The sequence below is a fragment of the Hyla sarda genome, chromosome 4, assembly GCF_029499605.1.
Source record: "Hyla sarda isolate aHylSar1 chromosome 4, aHylSar1.hap1, whole genome shotgun sequence".
Classification (NCBI taxonomy): Eukaryota; Metazoa; Chordata; class Amphibia; order Anura; family Hylidae; genus Hyla; species Hyla sarda.
Genome location: NC_079192.1, coordinates 38354659 through 38374142, shown reverse-complemented (window position 1 = coordinate 38374142; position 19484 = coordinate 38354659). Strand labels below are relative to the sequence as shown.

Here is a 19484-nt window from a genome sequence, read left to right as displayed (position 1 = left end):
ACAATTACAGGTGGCTGAGCAAATGCGAAACCTGGTGGCCTTGCACATTTTTTCACAGCTGGTAAGTTTTTTGTAGTGAAGCATTAAACAACCTTGATATTGTGTCGAGATGCTAAAATTCAAGGTGCACTCGTAAACTAGCTGAAAAACTGCATGTATGGCTGCCAGATGTAGAGAATAGTTCACAAGGGTCACCTTTATCTGTCCAGATGAGGAATTTACAACTGATCCTGCTGAAAAGGATAAGAAAGGCCAAGTGATATGACTTGTCACTACAGTATTGAAAATTGCAGTCATCACAACCTGCATTTTATCTGTTACTACAAATTCTTAAAAGGGAAACTGACAGCAGGTTAGTTCTTACTAACTTGCTGGTATAGGATGATATAGCTTCTCGTACTGATGCCCATGTTACTTTTTTTTTGTCTACCCTTTGCACCGTTATTCTGAAAAACTGATTGGAAGCAGTATGCAAATGAGGTGCACTGGGGATGGTATAGTAGGCCCTAAGTGCACAGCTACACTCTTTCGTCAGCTCCAGTAAGAATGCCTCCTTATGTACAGTCGTGGCCGTAAATGTTGGCACCCCTGAAATTTTTCTAGAAAATGAAGTATTTTTCACAGAAAAGGATTGCAGTAACACATGTTTTGCTATACACATGTTTATTCCCTTTGTGTGTATTGGAACTAAACCAAAAAGGAGGAATAAAAGCAAATTGGACATAATGTCACACCAAACTCCAAAAATGGGCTGGACAAAATGATTGGCACCCTTAACTTAATATTTGATTGCACACCCTTTGGAAAAAATAACTGAAATCAGTCGCTTCCTATAACCATCAATAAGCTTCTTAAACCTCTCAGCCGGAATGTTGGACCACTCTTCCTTTGCAAACTTCTCCAGGTCTCTCTTATTGGAAGGATATCTTTTCCCAACAGCAATTTTAAGATCTTTCCACAGGTGTTCAATGGGATTTAGATCTGTACTCATTGCTGGCCACTTCAGAACTCTCCAGTGCTTTGTTGCCATCCATTTCTGGGTGTTTTTTGACGTATGTTTGAGGTCATTGTCCTATAGGAAGAACCAAGATCTCGGGCGAAAACCCAGCTTTCTGACACTCGGCTGTACAGTGCAACCCAAAATCTATTGGTAATCCTCAGATTTCATGATGCCTTGTACACATTCAAGGCACCCAGTGCCAGAGGCAGCAAAACATCATTGAACCTCCACCATATTTCACTGTAGGTACTGTGTTCTTTTCGTTGTAGGCCTCACTCCATTTTCGGTAAACAGTAGAATGATGTGCTTTACCAAAAAGCTCTATCTTGGACTCATCTGTCCACAGGACGTTTTCCCAGAAGGCATTTTTGGCTTACTCAAGTTCATTTTGGCAAAATGTAGTCTTGCTTTTTTATATCTCTGTGTCAGCAGTGGGATCCTCCTGGGTCTCCTGCCATAGCTTTTCTTTTCATTTAAATGTCGACGGATAGTTCACATACTGATGCTCCCTGAGCCTGCAGGACAGCTTGAATATCTTTGGAACTTGTTTGGGGCTGCTTATTCACCATCTGGACTATCCTGCATTGACACCTTTCATCAATTTTTCTCTTCTGTCCACGCCCAGAGAGATTAGCTACAGTACCATGGGTTGCAAACTTCTTGATAATGTTGTGCACTGTGGACAATGGCAAATCTAGATCTCTGGAGACGGACTTGTAACCTTGAGATTGTTGATATTTTTCCACAATTTTGGTTCTCAAGTCCTCAGACAGTTCTCTTCTTTCTGTTGTCCATGACTAGTGTGGCACACAAAACAAAGACTAAGTGAACTTCTCTCCTTTTTATCTGCTTCCACGGGTGATTTTTATATTGTCCACACCTGTTACTTGCCCCAGGTGAGTTTAAAGGAGCATCACATACTTGAAACAATCTTATTTTTCTACAATTTTGAAAGGGTGCCAATAATTTTGTCCAGATCATTTTTGGAGTTTGGTGTGACATTATGTCCAATTAGCTTTTTTTCCTCCTTTTTTGTTGGTTTAGTTCCAATACACACAAAGGGAATAAACATGTGTATAGCAAAACCTGTGTTACTGCAATCCTTTTCTGTGAGAAATACTTAATTTTCTTGAAAAATTCCAGGGGGGCCAACATTTACGGCCATGACTGTATATAATGTGCAGGTGTAGTGGTGCACTTAGGAGCTATGTAAGAGTAGCTATGTAAGCTTATGAGCTAGCTAATTACGTGGTTTACCGAATGCCCACATAAGCAAACTGCTGTTAAATAGTCTCAGAATAACGGCGCAACGGGCGGACAAAAGTAACATCAGTGTGAGGAGTACTATCAGCCTATACCAGAAGGTTAGTATGGAATAACCTGTCTGTTTTCTATTAAAACCATAAAAACACTAGACAGGTGGGAGTATGCAGCTTTATTCCTCCCTCAATATAAATGCTGTGAGAGGGGAGAAGGGGCATCATTTTACAGTCTTTCTGTGCTAGTAGCTGCAGGCGGAGACATTGGATTAATCTCTCATAAGAGGTTGAAGAGGACCTGTCAGATCTTCTGAGAAAATACTTAATGCCTACCCTTGATAATGGTCCCGGCGGCAGCATGTTTGTTTAAATTTAGCTGCAACTTCGGAGCCCTGAGATTAGCGTGTTCAGGAGACGAATTTACCTCCTAGGCTTGCATTGGACTTCCAGCAAATACACCTCCTGATCATGATAGTCTCAGAGAGTTTTGAGCTCCAAATTTGCTGCAAAATTTTAACATATTTCCAATTGCCAAGACCATTGTTACACTATGCGCTCCGGCCTCACACGCTGGCAGTGAGAGCAAGGTCCCCTTACCTTCTGCTGCCAATGGGGCTGGAACTTTCATTGTGGGATGTGCCCGCATGCGAGCCCCAGTCCGTCACTCTCCGGGTGTTTCTCCTGCCTCTGCCTCCATCTCTCTGCTCCGTCGCGCGCGCATTGTTTATAAATTCCTCCACCCTCCTCAGTTCTCTGCCAGATCTTTGTTGCCTTGTGCCCTAAAGAAAGTGTTCCTTGTATTGCCTTGCCGTGTACCAGATCTCCTGCTCTTGTTACTTGACCTTGCTCCTCTGCCGCCTGCCTACTGAACTCCTGCTACGTCCTGACTACCCTACTGTTCCGCCTGCCCTGACCTACTGCTATCCAGACTACGAGTTGCCTCATCCCTCCTGTGCCTCGCATCTCCTCAGCCGCCTGTGTGGTCGAGCCATGCCAGGGGTAGCGACCTGGGTGTCACCTGCAAGCCCATCCTGCTTTGCGGTGGGCTCTGGTGAAGACCACCGGCACCTTAGACTCTGCTCCCTGGTACGGTCCGAGTCATCTGCCACACAGGTCCAGCGGAACCACATACACCGGAGTCTTGTCTTCAGAAACGTAAATTTTTACAACCATCTTCGGAGGTACATTTTAAATTCCACATAAAATAACAATTCTGAACCTTTTTTCCCCCCTATAACACTGCTTATTGCCAACTGGTTGTTACCATTCCTCTTGTCATAGGGGTATGTCCTAACACAATTTAGGACTGCCAGCACTGATTGGGAAGTTGTACATGCTCAACTAATGATGCTTAGTTATTATTTATTTATTTATACATTTCCAGGAGAACACAGCTGAACAGAGTTCTTAGAATTTAGCTGATTGTTTAACACCTTATAATTTGTATAGTGATAACATCACAAACATTGAGCAATCGCTGGCCTTTTTTTGTCTGCAGCAAAGAATACCGTATTTATCGGGGTATACCACGCACTGGCCTATAACACGCACCCTCATTTTACCAAGGATATTTGGGTAAAAAAAGTTTACCCCCAGGAAAGGCAGGGGGAGAGAGGCCGTCGCTGCCCGCTTCTCTCCCCCTGCCTTTCCTGGGGTCTAGAGCGCTGCTGTCGGCCCTTCTCACCCCCTGGTTATCGGCGCCGCTGCCCGTTCTGTCCCCCTGACTATCGGTGCCGGCGCCGATAGCCAGGGGGAGAGAAGGGGCAGCGGCACCCATTGCCGGCGCTGCTGCCCCGTTGCCTCCCCCCCATCCCCGGTGGCATAATTACCTGAGTCGGGTCCGCGCTGCTGCAGGCCTCCGTCGTGCGTCCCCAGCGTCGTTGCTATGCACGGCGCGGCGCACTGACGTCATGCGCCGCGCCGTTCAGCGCATAGCAACGACGCCGGGGACGCACTCCGGAGGCCTGCAGCAGCGCGGACCCGACTCAGGTAATTATGCCACCGGGGATGGGGGGACGCAACGGGGCAGCGGCGCCGGCAATGGGTGCCGCTGCCCCTTCTCTCCCCCTGGCTGTCGGCGACGCTTCTCTCCCCCTGGCTATCGGCGCCGGCACCGATAGTCAGGGGGACAGAACGGGCAGCGGCACCGATAGTCAGGGGGACAGAACGGGCAGCGGCGCTGATAGCCAGGGGGTGAGAAGGGCCGACAGCAGCGCTCTAGACCCCAGGAAAGGCAGGGGGAGAGAAGCGGGCAGCGACGGCCTCTCTCCCCCTGCCTTTCCTGGGGGTGTATCGGCGTATAACACGCACACAGACTTTAGGCTAAAAATTTTAGCCTAAAAAGTGTGTGTTATACGCCGATAAATCCGGTATATCAAAAAAGAAAGAAGAGTAAGGCAGAGACAAAAAAGAAAAAGAAGGGAAACTCATATGTAAAGGAAAGGAAGGTAGAGAAAATGGTGTTAAGAATCAGACATATCCGTAAGGGTGGGTTCACACCACATTTTTGCAATACAGTTTTTTCTATCAGGTTTTTGATTAAAAAAAAACGGATTCCTCAAAAGCTGACTAAACTGTATCAAAACGTGTGTACAAAGTTTTATCTGATTACGGTTTGAAAAATGATGTCCGGTTGCATCCGTTTTTTAAGAAAAAAATTTATATGTTTTGAACTTTTCACTCCATTATGAATAAAGTTTCAAGAAAAAAAAGAAAAAAAACTGCAAAGTCAAAAACTGTATGGTGAAAACTGAATGGAACCGTACACACATACAGGTCTGTACGGTTCCCATTGACTCCCATGTAAAAAAAAAAACTTATACGGTTTAATATGGTTTTTCACCCGTATTTAAAAAGTTAAAAACCGCGTGATTTGAAAAACGGAGACAACCGTATACAATATGGTGCATACGGTTTTGAATGGAAAGTTTATGGCCACGGTTTGCTGTACGTGTGCATATGTTTAACCCCTTAAGGACCAAGGACGTATGAGTACATCCTTGGTCCCACTCCCGTGATATAAAGCGGGGTCCCACGGTGACCCCGCATCATATCACGGCGGGCCTAGCGTCATAGTGAAGCCAGGACCCGCCGCTAATAGCGCGCGGCACTGATCGCGGTGCCGCGCGCTATTAACCCTTTAGTCGCGCGCTCAAAGCTGAGCCACGCGGCTAAAAGTGAAAGTAAAAAGTGCCGGTTAGCTCAGTGGGCTGTTCGGGATAGCCGCGGCGAAATCGCGGCATCCTGAACAGCTTACAGGACAGCCGGAGGGTCCCTACCTGCCTCCTCGCTTTCCGATCGCCGAATGACTGCTCAGTGCCTGAGATCCAGGCATGAGCACTCAAGCGGCAGAATCATCGATCACTGGTTTCCTATGAGAAACCAGTGATCATTGTGAAAGATCAGTGTGTGCAGTGTTATAGGTCCCTATGGGAGCTATAACACTGCAAAAAAAAAGTGAATAAAGATCATTTAACCCCTCCCCTATTAAAAGTTTGAATCACCTCCCTTTTCCCATAAAAAAACACAATGTAAATAAAAATAAACATATGTGGTATCGCCACGTGTGGATATGTCCGAATTATAAAATTATATCGTTAATTAAACTGCACGGTCAATGGCGTACGCGCAAAAAAATTCCAAAGTCCAAAATAGTGCATTTTTGGTCACTTTTTGTATTCCTATCAATGCAGAAATAGTACCGTTAAAATCTTCAGATCACGGCGCAAAAAATGAGCCCTCATACCGCCCCATACGCAGAAAAATTAAAAAGTTATAGGGGTCAGAAGATGACAATTTTAAACATATAAATTTTCCTGCATGAAGTTATGATTTTTTTCCAGAAGTACGACAAGATCAAACCTATATAAGTAGGGTATCATTTTAATCGTATGAACCTACAGAATAAAGATAAGGTGTCATTTTTACTGAAAAATGTACTGTGTAGAAACGGAAGCCCCCAAAAGATACAAAACTGCGTTTTTTTTTCAATTTTGTCTCACAATAATTTTTTTTTCCGTTTCACCGTAGATTTTTGGGCAAAATGACTGATGTCATTACAAAGTAGAATTGGTGGCGCAAAAAATAAGCAATCATATGGATTTTTAGGAGCAAAATTGAAAGAGTTATGATTTTTTAAAGGCAAGGAGCAAAAAACGAAAGTGCAAAAATGGAAAAAATGGTCCTTAAGGGGTTAAAAAAAAAAAACTTATCCAAAAACTGTATAGTAAAATTGGGATATGATCCCACCCTAAAATGTGCCAAGGGTTTCAAAACTAAAAAAGATGCTCGAACTATCCCCATCAGTCGCCACCAACTCCTCCATCCTCGAAGACGACACCATGCATTTCCAGTGCCTCAGGATAAGGCTATGTTCACTCGCCGGAATATGTGGACATTCCAGACACTGCGGTGCACCGGTGCAATCTGCCATAGCTAGGAACGCACAGGAATGTGCCATCTCATAGATGGCTATGCATTCCGTGCAGTCTCGGCACAATGAACGTGTTTATTCTTTGTGCGTACACAGAAAATTGAATTCAACAGGACTCTGCTGCAGCGGAATCTCTGTGCTGGATTCCATGGAAATTCTGCCATGTGAACATGAGCTAACGGTCCTAACAGCACTTAGAAAATTCCTCAACAAATCTTTGTTAGCCTTTGAGATGAAATCTGGGTAATGGGACAGATGTCCAGAAAGGGCAAATAAAGGAACAATCTCACCACGTATGCAAGTAGGAACCAACTGCATTCCCACCATAGGCGTGCGCAGCCTATTGCATTAGAGTGTGCACCCTAAAGCACATACTCACTCCCGCACGCGTGCGTGTTTATATATATATATATATGTGTGTATATATATATATATATATATATATATATATATATATATATATCCAAAGAATAAGTTGGCCAGCACTATTAATTCCAAACTATTGTAAAAACCTGGCCCGCAGGTGCAGGCTGCTGGGCTAAATATACAGCAACAGGAGAATACAGCAGCACACTGCTAGCACAAAGATACAGATGAAATATGAGTTTATAGATAAAACATGAGCATATAGATAGAACATGAAAAGCTATACAGCTGTAATGCAATAAATGAAGATATGAAACTATGAAATTATGAGGTACTTAGCTTGCAAATTGGGCGCCAAATAGCGTGGACTGTCCCACCACGGTAAGGTGACCTCATTCTGGGACGGACCCTACACTGTGAATATGCCTCTGTGTGAACAGTACAGCAGGCATGCAAGGTCTGAAACATCCAAGGCACCTAATATACACCTAATAGAGGTGGGTGGGGTGCACGAGCCAACATGGAGGTAGCCACTCCCCCGCATGTGTAATACAACCAAAGAATAAGTTGGCCAGCACTATTAATTCCAAACTATTGTAAAAACCTGGCCCGCAGGTGCAGGCTGCTGGGCTAAATATACAGCAACAGGAAAATACAGCAGCACACTCCTAGCACAAAGATACAGATGAAACATGAGTATATAGATAAAACATGAGTATATAGATAGAACATGAAAAGCAATACAGCTGTAATGCAATAAATGAAGATATGAAACTATGAAATTATGAGGTACTTAGCTTGCAAACACTAGATTTTATCTTAGTATCGGGCTTAGAAACATAAAATAATATCGCCACTCTGTATTAATTTTGTAGTTACATAGTAAGGTCGAAAAAAAGACATATGTCCATCAAGTTCAATCAGGGAATTAAGGGGTAGGGGTGTGGCGCGATATTGGGGAAGGGATGGGATTTTATATTTCTTCATAAGCATTAATGTTATTTTGTTCCAGGAATGTATCTAATCCTGTTTTAAAGCTGTTAATTTTTCCTGCTGTGACCAGTTCCTGAGGTAGACTGTTCCATAAGTTCACAGTTCTCATGGTAAAGAAGGCGTGTCGCCCCTTGAGACTAAACGTTTTCTTCTCCAGACGGAGGGAGTGCCCCCTTGTCCTTTGGGGGGGTTTAACCTGGAGCAGTTTTTCTCCATATTTTTTGTATGGGCCATTAATATACTTATATACGTTTATCATATCCCCCCTTAAACGTCTCTTCTCAAGACTAAACAATTGTAACTCCTTTAATCGCTCCTCATAGCTAAGATGTTCCATGCCACATATTAGTTTAGTCGCGTGTCTCTGCACCCTTTCCAGCTCCACAGTGTCCCTTTTATGTACAGGCGACCAAAACTGAACAGCATATTCCAGGTGAGGCCGTTCCAATGCTTTATAAAGGGGGAGTATTATGTCCCTGTCCCTTGAGTCCATGCCTCTTCTGATACATGACAATATCCTGCCGGCCTTGGAAGCAGCAGCCTGACATTGCATGCTATTCTGTAGTCTGTGATCTACAAGTACACCCAGATCCTTCTCTACCAGTGACTCTACCAGTTTAATCCCCCCTAAGACATACGACGCATGCAGATTATTAGTACCCAGATGCATAAGTTTACATTTATCCACATTGAACCTCATTTGCCAAGTGGATGCCCAGACACTTAGTCTATCCCAGTCATCTTGTAACCTATACACATCCTCTATAGACTGTACCGTGCTACAAAGCTTGGTGTCATCTGCAAAGATAGAAACAGAGCTGTTAATGCCATCCTCTATATTATTGATAAATAAATTAAACAACAGCGGTCCCAGTACTGAACCTTGTGGTACACCACTAATTACCGGGGACCAATCAGAGTACGAATCATTGACCACCACTCTCTGGGTACGATCCATGAGCCAGTGTTCAATCCAGTTACAAACTAAAATTTCCAAACCCAAAGACCTTAACTTACCTGTCAGATGTCTATGAGGGACAGTATCAAATGCTTTAGCATAATCCAGAAACACTATATCCACAGCCATTCCTCTGTCAAGGCTTCTACTCACATCTTCATAAAAGCAAATTAGATTGGTTTGACAACTTCTATCCTTAAATCCTATATACACACTGGAACACCAATTTTATACATAAATAATAAACTTTATTGAGAACATCATTTAATAAAAACAATTAAAAGGGACAGTATAGCCAGACAAAAAAGGAGTTGGTAGGGCAGGTAGTATATTGTTGGTTAGTATAAATGCAAAAGTGCAAAATATGACATAGTTATTCTTAACTACAGAGTAGGGCCACCAGTATAACAATAATTATAAATTACACATAACAGTCATGTAAAAAATTGCACCAAAAAACAAAGCTAACCTAGATAAGGAGGTCACTGCATATATAGCCTCCAGCGAGTGGTCAGGAGAAAGGGGAAAGGCAAGTAATGGTGTGCAATTAGAGCACAGAGTATCAGCATTACCATGGGGCTTCCCCACTCACAAAGCACAGGCTAGGAGACATAGACAGTGTACCTACCTACACAACACCAGTACCCCACAAAACTAAAAACGGGATCAGATAGCAATAACTGGTATTAATAGAAGAGATAGTAGAAAGTCATACTATCACGAAAAATCACAAGTACGAGGCAAAACTATTGTATTCATTAAGGCCATAGGGAGTAGTGGTTCTCAACTTGTAGATCCACATAGTTTCCTTCTGTGCCAAAATCTTTCTCCAGTTCCCCCCCCTTGGTCCAGGTACCACTCTATCAATGCCTCTCACCTTGAAGAGGGTGCTGTTACAATCATGATACTGACGAAAGTGGCGGGGTATGGTCTTTAGCTTCTGTAGATCTATTTCCTCCTTGGCTGCTTCAATTCCTAAAACATGTTCCCGTAATCTCCGACGGAATTCCCTGCAGGTAAGTCCAACATAAATCATGTTACAAGGACAGGTGGCGTAGTAGATTACTCCTGTGGTAATACAAGTAATAGGGTGTGTAATCACATATCTCTTGTCTGTACTTGAATTCCAAAATTCATTTGTGGTTTCTACATTTGGACAGGCTACACACCCTCCACAGGGTTTACAACCCCATTTTGGTCCCTTTGACCCAAATAGTCGCCGCACTGGTTGTCCTCTATGATGACTGTGGACCAGCATGTCTCTAAGGTTCTTTGATCTCCGGTAGGTAATTGAAGGTTTGTGTGATATATATTGAGACAATATCGGGTCCGTTTGTAAAATTGGCCAGTGTTTGCACAGGGCTCTTTGTAGTTGACGCCACCTGGTGTTGTAAGCAGATATGAATCTTACCTGATCATTTCCCTTTTTCCTCTTGGACTGGGTAAGCAGATTGCCTCTTGGTGTGTCCTTGGCTCGTGCATAGCCTCTGGTGATATCCCTTTCTTGATATCCTCGTTCCTTAAAGCGTAGAGACAGATCATTAGCTTGTTTTTCAAAATGTTCATCCGTCGAGCAAATCCGTCGGATTCGCAGAAACTGACCTGTCGGGATATTGGAGACAAGTGCATGAGGATGAGAAGAGGAAGCGTGAAGAAGAGTATTGGTAGAAGTTTTTTTGCGATACACATCTGTTGAGATATAGCCATCTTGGTCAACATCAAACAGTACATCCAGGAACTCCATTTTCGACCTCCCCCATTTATAAGTCAGTTTTATATTTAATTCATTAGTGTTCAGATAAGTCATAAACGTGGACAGCTCTTCTACCGTGCCCTGCCAGACAAACAGAATGTCATCTATATAGCGGCCCCACTGTAGAACTTTTTCAATTTGAGGAGCGGGTTCAGTCATGAATATGGTCCTCTCCCACAGCCCCAGGAAGAGATTGGCGTATGAGGGCGCACAAGACGCCCCCATTGCCGTTCCCTGGAGCTGTAGGAAGACCACATCCCTGAACAGAAAAAAGTTATGCATTAATGCAAACTGAAGAAGTTGTAAAATGAACTCACTCAGTTCTGGGTCTAAATCCGACATCATTAGGTAAAATTGGGTTGCCGCCAGTCCATCCGTGTGTCTGATTGATGTATAAAGAGCTTCCACATCATAAGTGACCAGAAGGGTTTCGTTGTCCAATTGAACAGCATCCATTCTTTTTAGGATATCTGTGGTATCCTTAACATGAGACGGTAGAGACTCAACGAGGGGTTTTAGGAAATGGTCCACATATCTGCAAATGGGTTCACAAAGAGAGTTATTGCCAGAGACGATTGGACGCCCAGGTGGATTTTCCAACTGCTTGTGTATCTTGGGTAAAAGATATAGTGTCGCAGTGGTAGGGTTCTCTGGCAGTAAACTCTCTAGTTGTTTTTTCGTAATAAGGTTGCTCTCAAGTGCATAACCCAATATATTCGACAGTTCCTCTTTAAATTTTTGCATGGGATTGAATGTCAAGCGTTTGTAACAGAGAGGATCTCTCAGCTGCCTCTGTGCCTCACGTTCATACATGGGTCTGGGCCATAGGACGACATTGCCCCCTTTGTCCGAGGGTTTGATAACAATGTCGTCCATTTGGCCCAGCTCCATTAATGCCCTTCTTTGTGTGGGAGTCAGATTGTCGCCTTTGCGATTGTTGGGAATTTTTTCAAACTCGGCAGTTACCAGCCTGACAAAAATATCCACACTAGGGCATATTGTCAGTTGAGGGAAATTAGTGGAAGACATAAGAACATGTTTAGGGAACTTACCCGTATTTGATGTATCCTGTTCCTCTAGGAGATCTTGGAGAGCTTGTAGTGCCTCAGTTTCTGCAGTCGTGTTAAGAAATGCTGGTGCCTGTGCTGAAGATAAAGGTGCTTGTATAGGGGAGGGATGAAACAATTTCTTAAAGATTAATTTCCGTGCGAATAATTGCAGGTCTTTTACCGCTGTAAAGCAATCAAAAGAGGCAGCTGGTGAGAAGGTTAAACCTAAGCTTAAAACCTGCTCCTGTTCGGGAGTTAAGGTATGTTTAGACAGGTTAATTACCTTACGGTTAGTGTCGTTGCTCCTGGTATTGACTCTCTCCTGCCTTTCATTTCTTGTATTTGCTTTATTACGGTAATTGCGTCGTCTCCCGTCATATTGTGCATTTCTCGCAGAAGACCTGGACGACGCCACAGATTCCACTCCTGTGGAAACGGATGATGAGACTGAAGGTGATCTTTGTCGTCTCTCCACTGGACCCCGTTTCCACTTATACACCTTGTTATTAGAAAAATCATTAGAGTCTCTTAAAAATTTTTTAGATTTTGTAGCCTTAATTTGTTTTTCCCAGATGGTTTGGGATTCCTCCAAGTCCTGCTTGAATGATGGATAGTCATTATTTGGTAGAATGGCAGCAATATCCGTCTCAGCCTTCTCAATTTGTGTGCCTAGTTCCATAAGTACCTGTGTATTATGTTCCATGATGATCATCATGAGTGTCCTGGAGCAAATATTGCATGCCTCTTCCCATTTCTTAACATAGACTTCTTGGTCAAGACCAAAAGAGGGAAAAATCTGTACTCGTAATCCTCGAGGTATTAAATGTTTGTGTAGATAGTTCTCCAAAGAGGCCCGATTCCACCAGGTCTTCATCTGACGGTGTGATAGATTCCTTAGAGATTGTTTCAGTTCTCTGATATTGCACTGATCCGGATCATTACTGGCTACCGCTGTCCCAGAGAATAAAAGATTAGCCTGCTCCAACCAAGAAGCTTCCTTAGCCCGAAAGTCCATGATAGACAAACCTTCTGTAAAAATACAGGAAATCAATAATAAATCCAAAGAAAGGGCAAAATAGTACCAATATATTTAAAGTCGAGTGTGTTGATGACTAACAATAAATCCTATATACACACTGGAACACCAATTTTATACATAAATAATAAACTTTATTGAGAACATCATTTAATAAAAACAATTAAAAGGGACAGTATAGCCAGACAAAAAAGGAGTTGGTAGGGCAGGTAGTATATTGTTGGTTAGTATAAATGCAAAAGTGCAAAATATGACATAGTTATTCTTAACTACAGAGTAGGGCCACCAGTATAACAATAATTATAAATTACACATAACAGTCATGTAAAAAATTGCACCAAAAAACAAAGCTAACCTAGATAAGGAGGTCACTGCATATATAGCCTCCAGCGAGTGGTCAGGAGAAAGGGGAAAGGCAAGTAATGGTGTGCAATTAGAGCACAGAGTATCAGCATTACCATGGGGCTTCCCCACTCACAAAGCACAGGCTAGGAGACATAGACAGTGTACCTACCTACACAACACCAGTACCCCCAAAACTAAAAACGGGATCAGATAGCAATAACTGGTATTAATAGAAGAGATAGTAGAAAGTCATACTATCACGAAAAATCACAAGTACGAGGCAAAACTATTGTATTCATTAAGGCCATAGGGAGTAGTGGTTCTCAACTTGTAGATCCACATAGTTTCCTTCTGTGCCAAAATCTTTCTCCAGTTCCCCCCCCTTGGTCCAGGTACCACTCTATCAATGCCTCTCACCTTGAAGAGGGTGCTGTTACAATCATGATACTGACGAAAGTTGCGGGGTATGGTCTTTAGCTTCTGTAGATCTATTTCCTCCTTGGCTGCTTCAATTCCTAAAACATGTTCCCGTATTCTCCGACGGAATTCCCTGCAGGTAAGTCCAACATAAATCATGTTACAAGGACAGGTGGCGTAGTAGATTACTCCTGTGGTAATACAAGTAATAGGGTGTGTAATCACATATCTCTTGTCTGTACTTGAATTCCAAAATTCATTTGTGGTTTCTACATTTGGACAGGCTACACACCCTCCACAGGGTTTACAACCCCATTTTGGTCCCTTTGACCCAAATAGTCGCCGCACTGGTTGTCCTCTATGATGACTGTGGACCAGCATGTCAACTTCTATCCTTAGTAAACCCATGCTGGCTATCACTTATAATACAATTATCCCCTATGTATTCCTGTATGTAATCCCTTATAAGTCCTTCAAACAATTTACCCACAATGCACGTTAAACTTACCGGTCTATAGTTTCCTGGGGAAGACCTAGAGCCCTTTTTGAAGATTGGCACCACATTCGCCTTGCGCCAGTCCCTTGGGACAATACCAGACACCAGTGAATCTCTAAATATCATGAACAGGGGTACAGATATTACTGAACTTACCTCTCTAAGAACTCTTGGGTGTAGTCCATCTGGCCCTGGAGATTTGCTTACATTTATATTACTTAACTTACCTTGTACCATCTCTACATTAAGCCAGTTCAGTACATTACATGATGTGTTACCAGCACTGACCTGGCCAATGTCAGCTCCTCCTTCTTCCCTAGTATATACAGAACTAAAGAACCCATTCAGTAGCTCCGCTTTCTCTTTATCGCCTGTGACAACCTCCCCATTATCATTATTAAGGGGTCCTACATGCTCTGTCCTTGGTTTTTTTGCATTTATATATCTAAAAAAATATTTAGGATTAGTTTTGCTTTCTTTGGCCCCCTTTCTCTCATTTTTAATTTTTGCTGTTTTTATTACATTTTTACAGATTTTATTATGCTCCTTGTACTGTTTAAATGTTATAGCTGACCCATCAGATTTGAATTTTTTGAAGGCTATTTTTTAGTTGTTTATTGCTCTTTTAACATCATTTGTCAGCCATGTAGGATTTAGTTTTAATCGTTTATATTTGTTCCCCTTTGGTATATATTTAGCTGTATAGTTATTAAGAGTTGATTTAAAGATGTCCCATTTACCTTCTGTATCAGTATTTGAGAACACCTCCCCCCAGTCTATGTCCTGTAGTGCAGCTCTCAGCCCAGGGAAGTTTGCCTTTTTAACGTTATATGTTTTTGCCTTCCCCGCCTGTCTTTGTTTTCTACATTTTAAGTCAAAAGTAACTATATTGTGGTCGCTATTACCAAGGTTTTCCCGCACAGTTACATTACCAACCAGCTCTGCGTTGTTGGAAATGATCAGATCCAACAAGGCATCACTTCTTGTTGGGTCCTCCACAAACGGGCCCATAAAATTATCCTGCAATAAATTTAGGAATTGTCTCCCCTTTGTAGTTTTAGCCAACCCCGGACCCCAATCTATATCTGGATAGTTAAAATCTCCCATTATTACCACTGTACCTGCCTGGGCGGCCCTCTCTATTTGTTTATGCAGCCGACCTTCTATCTCTTCAGTGATATTAGGGGGTCTGTAGATTACACCAAATACTATTTTTTCCGTGTTTCCCTTCTTTTGTAATTCAACCCACAGTGATTCCACCTCCTCAGAATCATCACACACTATGGCATCGTTCACACTGACTTTCATACCACTTCTAACATACAGACAGACTCCACCACCTTTTCTGTTAATTCTATCTTTGCGAAACAATGTAAACCCCTGCAGATTGACAGCCCAGTCATGCGAGGAGTCCAGCCATGTCTCAGTGACCCCAACTATATCAATATGTTCCTCCAGTATCAAGGCCTCAAGCTCCCCAATTTTATTTGCTAGGCTTCTGGCATTTGTGAACATACACTTTACATTTCCATACTTTATGTTATTGGGGTTAATGGGATTCAAGGGTGTAAGTTTTATTTTCCTATGAAGCCTATTCCTATTAACTATTCTAACCCCTCCCTCCGCTCCACCCCCAGGTACATTTATAATTCCCACCTCTCTATCTACACTATCTTCCCCCTCTTTTGCTGTAGGTTCCCTCCTCCCAAGTCCCTAGTTTAAACACTCCTCCACCCTTCTCACCAAGCACAGCTGCACCCTCCCCATTGAGGTGCAGCCCGTCCCTACGGTAGAGCCGGTAACTGACAGCAAAGGCAGCCCAGTTCTCCATGAACCCAAACCCTTCCTTCCTACACCAGCTTCTGAGCCACTTGTTTACCTCCCTGATCTCCCGCTGCCTCTCTGGTGCGGCTCGTGGTACTAGTAGTATTTCAGAAAATACTACCTTGGAGGTCCTTGCCTTAAGCTTGCAGCCTAAGTCCCTGACATCTTTTTTAAGAACACTCCACCTACCTCTTACTTTGTCATTGGTGCCAATATGTACCATGACTGCTGGGTCCTCTCCAGCCCCGCCCAGCAACCTGTCAACCCGATCCGCGATGTGCCGAACTCGTGCGCCAGGCAGACAACACACTGTTCGGCGATCCCGGTCTTTGTGACAGATCGCCCTGTCTGCCCCCCTAATAATTGAGTCCCCCACCACTAGTACCTGTCTGGCCTGCCCTGTACTCCTCCCTCCCTCCTTACTGGAGCAGACACCCCCCTGGCGGTCAGAAGCAGTATCCTGCTGCAGTTCTGCTAGCTCTGTAATGGCATCCCCCTCATCTGCCAAGCGGGCAAACCTGTTGGGGTGTGCAAGTTCAGGACTAGCCTCCCTGACACTTTTTCCCCTACCCCGCTTTCTAACTGTAACCCAGCTAACTGCCTGACTGTCCTGCAACTCCGTCCCACTGTCCTCCCCCACCTCTACTCCCGAGAGTGCCTGCTCAGTGAGCAGGAGACTCCTCTCCATGTTGTTAATGCTTCTCATTGTTGCCAGTCGCCCCTCTAGATGCAGGATCTGGGCTTCCAAACGGACAACTAGCACACATCTCGCACAACAATATGCACCCTCAAACAGTTGTTCAAGGATTGCATACATTGAAAAAGATGTACATTGGACTGCATTTTCCAACATGGAGGCCATCTAGTTAAGGGGATTTCACAAATGTATAGGCAAAAAACAGACAGTCAAAATTACACTTCAAATTTTTTGTAGACCTTGTGGGTTCAGAAATTAACACTCACAGCGATCTCAACCTCAACCTTTCAAACTCCTGTTTTTGAAACTCCTCTTTCATGCCCCCTCTTACGCAGCAACACTCAGAAGAGCAAGCTCTCAATAAGAGTCCCAAGCTAAGATTTATACACCTGTGCCCAATCTACTCCTCCCCCCAAAATATGAATGTGGACTATAGGCAGTTGCACCCACTCCACAGATTCACTCCGCACAACAGATAATCACAGTTTTTGAAACTACTCTTTCACGCCCCCTCTTACACAGCAACACTCAGAAGAGCAAGTGAATACTGTAAGGAAATAAAAGCCACTATACGCAGACCAGTATCACTAATAACACCACAATACAAGGGACATATAATTCCGCCACACCATAATAACTACCATTACTACTGACTACTACTCCTATATTGTTATTGAATAAAAACCACTATACAAATACCAATTTGTGACCATACAGAAATAGATACCAGCTGTACACAGGGGCTGCAGACCATATGAGTCATTATAGTTATATACTCACAGGGACGTCTTCTCTGATCGGAGTCGTTCACTTTTCTCTTTCTTCTCCATCTGTCCTGGGTCATCGTGAAGATTTCTCCCAATCACAACTCATCTTCACCGAATCTGCCAGACAAACATTTTAGGCTCCTCGCTACAGCAAAATCCTCACCTATATACAAACCCCCTATATGTATTACACAGCCCCATGTAGTATTAGATCGCTCTGTGCAGCTGTATAGTATTAGGCCCCAACATTGTCCCTTTAGATTAGCAGGCCCAAACATTGCCCCCATAGGGTATTATGCTTCTCCTATTGCCCCCATAGTATTTTATGCCCCTCATTTTGCCCCCATTGTATATGATCCCCCTCATATTGCCCCCATTGTATATTATGCTGCTCATAATGCTCCACCTTTCTATATTACCCCTTGATATTGCTCCTCTTTCTATATTACCCTCCTCATATTGCTCCCCAGGGGGGTAGCTTGAAACAGGGCTTCGATGCAAAACATTTCCCTGGATAGTGTGGTAGGTAGCTAACCAGTTAGGTAGGTAGGAAGGAAGACATCCAGGTAGGTATGCAGTTAGGTTTCCAGGTAGTTAGGTAGAGAAATAGCCAGGTACCCAAATAGGTAGGTTGCCAGGTAGTTTGGTAGAAAGATAGCAAGGTAGGTAGTCAGGTATAAAAAACAGGTAGGTATAGCCAGGTAGGTAGAAAGATAGATTGCCAGGTAGGTATGAAGACATGTAGGTAGGTAGTTAGCTAGGTTGCCAGGTAGGTAGGTAGGTAGCCAGTTAGTGTCCTAGGTTGCCCGGTAGGTAGGTAGCTAGGTAGGAAGACAGTAAGACAGGTAGATATGTAGGTGGGAATACACTCAGGTAGGTAGGCAGCAGGTGGTGGAATAAATCTCTCAAAAAGTACCATGGGTAATACAGTGTTTCTCAACCAGGGTGTCTCCAGCTGTTGCAATACTACAATTCCCAGTATGCCCGGACAGCCAAACGCTGTCCGGGCATGCTGGGAGTTGTAGTTTTAATACAGCTGGAGACACCCTGGTTGGGAAACACTGCTCTTTGTTTGTGAAATACTGAATTGGCTAGAACAGTATTTCCCAATCAGTGTGTCTCCAGCTGTTGCAAAACTACAACTCCCAGCATGCCCCGACAGCCTGCCCCGATAGCACTGCGGTGGCTTTTGCGGGGCCATAGGCCGCCGCTGCCACCACCACCACCACCACCCGCTTCTCCCCCCCTACCTGTCAGGGTGGTCCGGGCCATCCATCCTCCTTTCCTGTAGTGTCCGGCGCCATTCCGGGTGGAGGGTGAACCGGTCCGGGCTGTCCTTCTTCTCCGGCGGTCATCTTCTCCACTCCGGGCAGGCTCCGGCCTAGTACACTGCATAGACGCCGCTGCGCAGTGACGCCCGTGCGCAGCGACGCACCTGACGTCACGGCGTAGCGGCGTCTATGCAGCGTACTAGGCCGGAGCCTGCCCGGAGTGGAGAAGAGGACCCCCGGAGAAGGACAGCCCGGACCGGTTCACCCTCCACCCGGAATGGCGCCGGACACTACAGGATGGATGGCCCGGACCACCCCCATTATGGGTAAGTTTAATTTTTTTTTTATTGACTCGGAGGGTGGGGGAGGGGCTCGACCGGTATAGCGGTATGGGCAAAAATCCATACCGGTATACCGCCCAGCACTACGGAGGTCGGTCGCGGTGCGGGGCGGCGGTCGCGGTGCGGGGGGCGGGGCATTATCAGCTTATCGATACCGATAATGCCCAAAATCGTGATTATCGGCCGATAATATCGGCCATACCGATATTGGGTCGATCCCTAGTTCCCATACATTCCCCCCCCCCCCCACATGTACAAAAACAAAAAAAAAAAGATAAACACCATGTCCCACGCAGCGATCTTCAACGGCCGGGTCGCGTCCTATCTTCTCCATAGTGCAGGCGCCGATGATTGATGTCATCAGTGCCTGCGTCGGGGCAGAGGTAATGGCCTGCTCTGAACTGTATACATCTCAGAGCTGAAGTTGGAAAGCAGCAGTGTGAAAAGTGGCGTTGGTTGGCGTTGGTGATGTTGGGGATA

General features: G+C 44.2%; 1 protein-coding gene across 1 annotated transcript in view; it reads left to right on the top strand.

The window, feature by feature from the left end:
* Window positions 1-19484, top strand: part of PDE4A (phosphodiesterase 4A) — a 1221221-nt gene that overhangs the window by 28891 nt on the left and 1172846 nt on the right. Inside the window, exon 2 of the mRNA XM_056570564.1 lies at window positions 11-61. The gene's annotated coding sequence lies outside the window, so the exon portion shown is untranslated. The remainder of the gene's footprint in view (window positions 1-10; window positions 62-19484) is intronic.